The 8,236-nt window shown below is 37.0% G+C and overlaps 1 pseudogene; it reads left to right on the top strand.

Moving 5' to 3' along the window:
- The first annotated feature begins 395 nt into the window (after positions 1 to 395).
- On the top strand, positions 396 to 1,833 carry LOC131224331 (elongation factor 2-like; annotated as a pseudogene).
- The last annotated feature ends 6,403 nt before the right edge of the window (positions 1,834 to 8,236 follow it).

The following is an 8,236-nucleotide window of genomic DNA, read 5'->3' as shown; positions in this document are numbered from 1 at the left end:
GGACCATGGCAGTGAACCAGATTGGGCTCAACAGCTTCTTTATTTCATGTGACTTGGCCTGAGGATCAACCACCATTGGTTTTTGTCTAGTGTTTTTAGCATTGTATACAGATTCTATTCTCGACCACACTGTTTTCGTATAGGGAAACCAGGGAACTTAGAATTTATACACGAATTTATACCTTTCGACTTTGCTCTATGAACTGCAGGCTACAATAGGCATTGATTTCATGTCAAAGACTATGTACCTTGAAGATCGGACAGTTCATTTGCAACTTTGGTAGGATATCTTTCTTTCCTATTAGTCTACATTTGTAGCCACATTTCCAAGCTCCCCCATTTAGTTTTCCTAGTTGCATGAAAAGCTATTGTTTATGCTCCAAAACTCATCAGAAATGAGAGCTTTAGTGTGGAGTAGAAATGACAAGACAGTGATGCCAACAAAATGTGGGTCCAATGCTGCAAAAATGTGGGAAATGCTTTTATCATTTTTGTTGTTTGTGTTCATAGGTTATGGTTCACCCAGTGAATAAATTCTAACCTGCTAAGTGCATGGGTTATGGTCTACATGCAATTTGTGAGTTATTTACTACATTTAAAAAAGTAGGTGTTTTGGGCAGAGGTTTGTGGGGTATGTCCTAAATCTGGGTCTCTTAAGGGCTTTTTGGGGCAGAAATCTGTGGAGAGCTCCACCTCGATATTTGCTTGAAAGACTTGCAAGAAGATTTCATGGGCGGGGTTGAGATTCTTGTTTCGGATACTGTTGTCTTTTTCTGTGAGACGGTGCTTGAGAAGTCAGTCAGGACTGTAATGAGCAAGTCCCCTAACAAGCACAATCGTCTCTACATGGAGGCCCGTCCCTTGGAAGATGAGCTTGCTAAGCAATTGACGAGGGGTGTATCGACCTTAGGGCTGACCCAAAAGCCCGCTCAAAGATCCTATCTAAAGAGTTCGGGTGGGATAAGGATCTTACCAAGAAGATTTGGTGTTTTAGACCTGAAACTACTGGCCTAAATATGGTTGTTGACATGTACAAGGGAGTTCAGTACCTAAATGAAATCAAGGATTCTGTTGTGGCTGGGTTCTAATGGGCATCAAAGGAAGGAGCATTGGCTGAAGAAAACAAGTGGGGCATATGCTTTGAGGTCTGTGACTTTGTTCTTCATGCTGATGCAATCCACAGGGGCAGTGGACAGATCATCCCGACAGCAAGAAGGGTCATATATGCCTCCTAGCTGACTAAGAAACCCAGGCTTTTGGAGCCTGTCTATTTGGTGGAGATACAGGCACCTGAACAAGCGCTCGGTGGCATCTATGGTGTCCTGAACCAAAAGTGTGGTCATGTCTTTGAGGAAATGCAGAGGCCTGGCACGCGTCTATACAACATCAAGGCATACCTACCTGTCATTGAGTTGTTTAGGTTCTGAGGAACTTTGAGGGCAACAACATCTGGACAGGCCTTCCCACAGTGCGTATTTGATCACTGGGACATGATGTCGTCTGATCCAATGGAGGCGGGATAGCAGGCGGGGCAGTTGGTGGCTGATATCCGAAAGAGGAAGGGTCTGAAGGAGCAGATGACACCTCTTTCTGAATTCGAAGACAAGCTCTAAGGTGTCTGATTGGCAATGGAGAGATTCAAGTAGTAGGTAAGTTGGTGTCCATTTTATCTTCTTTTTTTTTGGTTTTTGGTTTTTTTTCTTATTTGGTTCAGATGCTGCCAATCTCTGTTGGCTAAGTGGCTGTTTTTTATCCAGAGTTTCGTTTGTCTACATGTTCTAAGGGGATGAGGATATATACTCTGTTTTACCTAACTTTTTTTAAAAAAAATTTTAATTTGTGATTCTGTTTTGAAGCATACGCTGTTGATCAAATTAGCTGGGACAGTGATTTGACTTTTTTTTAAAATAAAAGTAAAAATAATGATGACAACTCTATCATGATGCTGGTAACTACCCATGTAAATGCCGTATAAAAAAAAAAAAATAATGATGACAACTCTACCATGATGCTAGTAACGACCCATGTAAATGCCATATATTTCTTTTTCAAATTCCTTCAGCATAGTTGATGGCATATAATATAACGTTTCTGCTTTTATAGAATCTTAAGTCTCAAGTTTACATCATTATGACTAAATTACTTCTCCCAGTTGTTTACAGATAGCACGGGCATTTGGGGCTTCTGAAATTATTGTTGTTGATGTTCAAGATGATAAACTTTGCAATGCAAAGATGCTAGGAGCAACTCATACAATAAATGCAGCAAAAGAAAATGTCGTTGACAAGATAAAGGTGCTCTTCTGTACCAAAGCATTTTATTTAAAGCTTGAAACTAGATTAAGAACGGTCCTTATAAAGGATGTGGTCCTTTTCACATGGCTGAAAGAGTTTTGAATGATTAACTTCTTTTACAGTCATCAACCTGTTTATTTACTAGATTTAACTATTGAAAATTTGAGTACAACAGTTGCTCTATTATCATGATTGATTCAAAGGGTTCTCCCTCCTGTTTTGTGTTGAAGTCAAGAGTTTCTTATGTCCACATACACCTTTACATGTGCCCACATGGACCTATCAGGCAAATCTATTGGACATTCACATTAATGCCATGCATCAGGTGGGCACAAGCATGTAAATTATGTGGTCCAAAAATCAAGCCCATCCACTCATCAGCTGGGCAATGTGTATGTTGATTGTTGAATGTGGACCATTTTGTAAATTCATTCCTTTCAGAATTTCTGATGAAAAATTTACAAGTTTCTGGATTACTAGTTTTAGACCTATTGGCTCGGCACCTACGACGACGGTCTATGCTTTATATGAAATTTGAAATATTTCTGGATTGCTAGTTTTTGCTATTATTTATCCATGTTCTTGTTTTTCTGTTTTTGCAACTCAATTGGTTTTCTTCAAAAATGGTGAAGAGAAAGTGATATGTATCCTTATTGTGGTGGCGGTATGTTCACTCATTGGCATTATCTTTTGTGTTACATCTCTCAAGTTAATATAAGGTGTCTCAAATTGATTGTGAAATTCACATGCTAAATCAAATGATCAAGTTTAAAAATTGATTTCGCTAGATTGTTCGGTTCATGCTCAAGTGCTCAACTGCAACTGAATATTCTGTATTGAGATATCGCTGATACGCGTCCCATGTATCGATAATATTCAGGAATATTTGTAAATGGGCAGTGCAATATTTTGAGATATATCAATGTATGGCTGCAACACTGAGTATGTCTAATATCCCCTTTAAAAAAAAAAAGAACAATTGTCTGTATTGGAAAATGCTTTTTTATCTTCATTGATATATAGAGGACGTGGTCCTCTTTGGGAGTTTGTTAGTTAGTTTTCTTCTATCGTATGTCCAGGAGTGACCCATTACTGGCAGATTTTTCTCTAGGTTTTCTTCACATTGAGCCCACCTGATGCACATGTCAGACTTCCCATGCAAGTGGTAGGCTAGTAGTGTGGCCTTGTATGAGGTGCATGTGGGCTTAACAAGCTGCTTTATTAGTTACTTCTTTTTTCTTTTCTTTGAAAGTTGCCAATTACATGCACTTTCATCTCTCTTCATATTTTCAGTTTTATCACTCTTGATTCCCTTTCCATTTTCAAATTTTCATCACTTGACTAATGCTATGGTATTTGATTCTTATAATAAGGTATGTATGAATCATCTGTAGGTGTTTTTGTGTGGTGTAGTGAATGATTGCTTGCTTCAATGGTACTTTAGCAATGTATGAACGTTGTTTGGAGCATTAATTCAGTTTACATTAGGGGAATTTTATGTTTTCCTTGCATTTAGTTTTCATCATTCTTCAATTGACTGATTCTTTTTTTTTGGTTGCAGAGTCCTCTAGTGGTGGTTCGCCCTCGAATATAATTACAGAAGACGCGCAAGAGAAGTTATCGGTATAGCTGTCGAATGTGCGGGTGGACTATTGATACTCGCATCCATTTTCTATCCATGGTGGATGAAGGAATCACCTGGCCATATGCGAGTGCACACAGACTCACCAAGATTTGTACTTTCGGCATTATTATAATTGTAATTGAATTGAATGAATGAAGGATTATAATTGATTCATTATTGAATGAATGATTGTAATTGACTTAGTGAATGAATGATTGTAATTGATTGAATGAATGAATGAATGATTATGCAGGTGGTAATTAAATGAATGAATGATTATAATTTCTTTTAAATGTAGGCAATAGCTACGGATATTAACCGTAGCTGGTAATCTTACAACCGTAGATGTTATTAAATTCTGAATTTTGCTACGGATGTAGCACGACTTTTAGCTACAAATACTATCCGTAGCTGTAGTTACTTTTGGATACAGAAATGATTGCTACGGATTATATCTGTAGCTATTTTAATCGATGGCTACGGATTACATCCGTAGCCATAGCTTTTAGACCTATTGTTACAGCACCTACGACTACGGTCGTGCTACGGGTTAAAACTGTAGCCATAAGTCTTTAGCTATGGATTTTATCTATAGCCTTTGCCCAGTTTTCTGGTAGTGTGAGGATTTGAAGTTTTGACTTTTTGACAATAGTCGTACCCTCGTGTGTCATTTCTAAGATATCCCAAGCTTATTTTGCAGTATCACAAGATATAATTCTTTTAAACTCATCTGATGATAGTGCATAAGTGATTGCATTTAAAGCTTTGGCATTGGCACTACTCTCATTTTCTGAAGAGTGGTCCACATATAATATGGTGTTTCTTTAACGGACTTAGTTCCATCGGTGCCTAGAACTTCAGACGTAGGTGGGTTCCATCTAATCACTATGGCTTGCCACACGCTCTCATTGATGGACCTTAAAAAGATCCTCATCCTGGCTTTCCAATAAGCATAATTGGAGCCATCAAATGGTGGTGGCCTAGTAATAGAGAGGCTATCAAAATTTGACATATTAGGAGCTCGAGATCATTTAGCTTAGGAAATTAATCCAATTGAATGAGCTATTAGGCTTTGATACCACTTGAAAAGGGTGAGCCCCAAGTCCTAGAGTGGGGTGAATAGGACTATGCCAAATAAAAATAAAATGTGGAATGATAACACAGATAACAAAAATTTAAAATAACCTCAAATGCACGAGTATTGAGAGGTTGATACAAACGTTGTTCTAAGGACAACCTTGCACCAAAAACCAATGGCTTATGGTAGGATAACCTAATTTCTAGAACGTTGGTAAGTATCAAAAACTCAAACTGATACATAGGCAAAGGAGATGAATCAGGCTATTACAACATTCACCACATGTACATGAAAATAAATACAACATTCAACACATCACATACATCACCATCATCATCATCATCATCATCATCCAAACTCCAAGAATTATAGTGGTTCAGGTGTACACCAACTGTTCTCAAACAGCCACCCAACTCCACTCCTAATATCCACAACCCACAGGATATCGACTTTTACTAAGAAAGAAGGTTTTCCAAGGTTCACCTTAAAACCTTTACAATTGTGTTTTTAATGGGTTATCACAATTAAAAAACTCCACACACACTGAGATTTTCTGGTTATCTCAGTTAAAACTAAAATAAAAGATTTTCTAGCAATCTTACAAAACACAATGTAATAAATGAAATATACTTATCTAACGAATGATCTTCGATGTAGTCGATAGAACTGCCTCTTTATAGATGGAGATGTTCAATGTTCAATCTCACAAAAGGAGTTCTAGGTCTAGATGAATTTTAAATTAAATTCAACCTTAGGCTACTTGGATTCAATTTCTTGGATCTCACAAAGGGTTAAATCAAAATCCCCTTTATATTAAGTAGAATGGAATCAAGAGATCAAGAAATTAAGAAACCAAAAAGCTATTAAAATGATTTATAAATACCTCACAATAGCTTCACAATAGTGGGGACTAATCTCTCAGAGTGATGACTTGAATTAGCTTGGAATGAATTTAATATCCTCAATTTATAGGCTACAATTCGGTTCCCTTGACTGGTCTAAGGTTCGGCTCGACTGGTCCTAGCAAAACCAATTTTCAAATTTTCTGGCACGAACGGATAAAACAGACTCTAGACTGAAGTGAATAAAAATTACATTATTGGACTTTAAGTCGAGCCCTGCTCGACTGGTCAAGCAGGTCTTCACGACTGGTTGAGCAAGGTACTCGACTGGTCGAATACCAAACAACCTTATCCGATTTTTTAAGTAAAATTCTGGACTGGTCGAGAAAACCCTTGGGCTGGTCGAGCCAGTACCTGGACTAGTCGAACAATGATTAGGGCTAGTCGAAGCAAAGCTTAAAATAAGTAATATAATCCAAATTAAACATGCAATATTAATGACCTAATCCTAAGGTCTTTCTACGGTCATGTATACCTTAAATGTGAGTATTGAAATTGAAACATTGGACGCTTCGGTAGATAGGTCACTTTGAAGAACTTGAAGTTTGACTTCGCATACTTGAACTTGTGTCTTGAACTTGTGTCTTGAACATGTGTCTTGAGACTTAAGATTGAGCAAATGTACTTGAGCTTGAACTTAAGCTTTAACTTGAGTACTTCAACTTGTTCTCATAGTTAAGCATGCACAATTGTAGCACACTCAATGTCGATGTAGATAACACGAAGCTTATCTTCAAATATTATAGTTGAGCATCCACAATTATAGCACACTCAATGTCGATGTAGATAACACAAAGCTTATCTTCAAATGAAGGTGAACTTTCCATCTATTTCAACTTGAAGGTGAACTTTCCATCTATCAAAACAAGTCAAACATTCCAAAGTGTTTTGGCACAACAGAATTTGACAATCCAGGTCGCTAGATTTATAACATAGCACTTATAGAAAGTTAAGATGAAAATGACGCTTAAAGAGAAGATTTAATGCTTAAAGAATGATCACAAGAAGATTTGGAGATTTGGAGGTGATTAATGAAGAATTCAAGTACCAAAGGTCCATGAAAAATAAGAGCAAATGAGAGAGAAAAGACTGGTTGAATCACAAAGAACTACAATAGAATAAATGGATTGTTCAGTCCCACCAAAGGTCAATTCGGTCCGACCGAATCTGCACAGAATAGTCTAGCAAGAAACTATAATTTTCAAAGTTAATTCGGCTCGACATCCAGTTCGACCAAAGCCAAGTTCGATGCCACTGAAGTTATGTTTGATACGACCTAAGGAAGACTGAAACGTCAGACAAAAATTGGAGAAATTTAGCTGCAACCGAGAGTTAATTCGGTGTGATCGAAGCATAACAAAAGTACGTAAATTGAAGTCAGTTCCAAGTCAGTGCAGATTTTTCATATTTAAAGCGGTATTTTAAGCTTTTTTAGATATGAATTAGGGTAGAAGGTGTAAAGCAATGAGTTGTGGAGCCTCCGTGGAGTCCTCCAATCCTTCAGTACTAGTTAGTTTTAATGTTTTCTTTTGGAGTTTTAGTTCAATCATGTCTTTGATTGGCTAATCTCTTAGCTAGGGCTAAGAGGTAAAGCTTGTAGTTATTTTTAATACTTATTTTACTTTTATTCAAATATTTGATTTGAATGTTGAACAATTTTATTAATATTTGGCTTGAATAAATATATATCTTTAGTTTACTTTGATCCATTGTCGACTTTAGGTATATTAGATACTTAGGAAGGCTAAGAATATTTTCTTGTCTATTTTACAAGGGATTGATCTATAAAATCCATTGATTTATTGTAGACTCCAGGCATGATAAATGCTTTGAATTCTCTATAATCAATACTTTAATGAATGATGTGGGAACCAATTTAATTGAAGTTCAAATCTGTTTTGAGTTTATGAATAATGATTTAGCGCTTTATTATCCAGCTGGATAGGATAGGACTTTGATTCCAGATGAGTTACATAATTGAATCAAGTGAATTAACATTAAGATATAGGTACAAGTGGATCCTTGGTGTTCTAGTATTTTATCCTTAATAGTTTCTCTCACAGTTACTCCTTAAAGTAAATTCCATTAGTTAGTTTACTTCTAGTTCTAATTCTAAAGTATTCCAAAAATTGCACAATTGCAAGTCCTTGTGGGTACGACCTCAGTCTCACCGATTTATTACTACATTGTAGCCCTACACTTAGGGTTGTCCGAACATACAACATGCTTCTTTTCCCCTGAAGATACGATTGAGGGAGCATCGAGAGTGAGCGAGACACCATAGGTAAATACTATTTCTGTGGTGTCAGGGACATCATCCAAATGGGTAGTCATCGAA

Source organism: Magnolia sinica, chromosome 13 (assembly GCF_029962835.1).
Source record: "Magnolia sinica isolate HGM2019 chromosome 13, MsV1, whole genome shotgun sequence".
Classification (NCBI taxonomy): Eukaryota; Viridiplantae; Streptophyta; class Magnoliopsida; order Magnoliales; family Magnoliaceae; genus Magnolia; species Magnolia sinica.
Note: the sequence above shows the minus strand (reverse complement) of the source record. Positions and strands in the feature narration are given on the sequence as shown.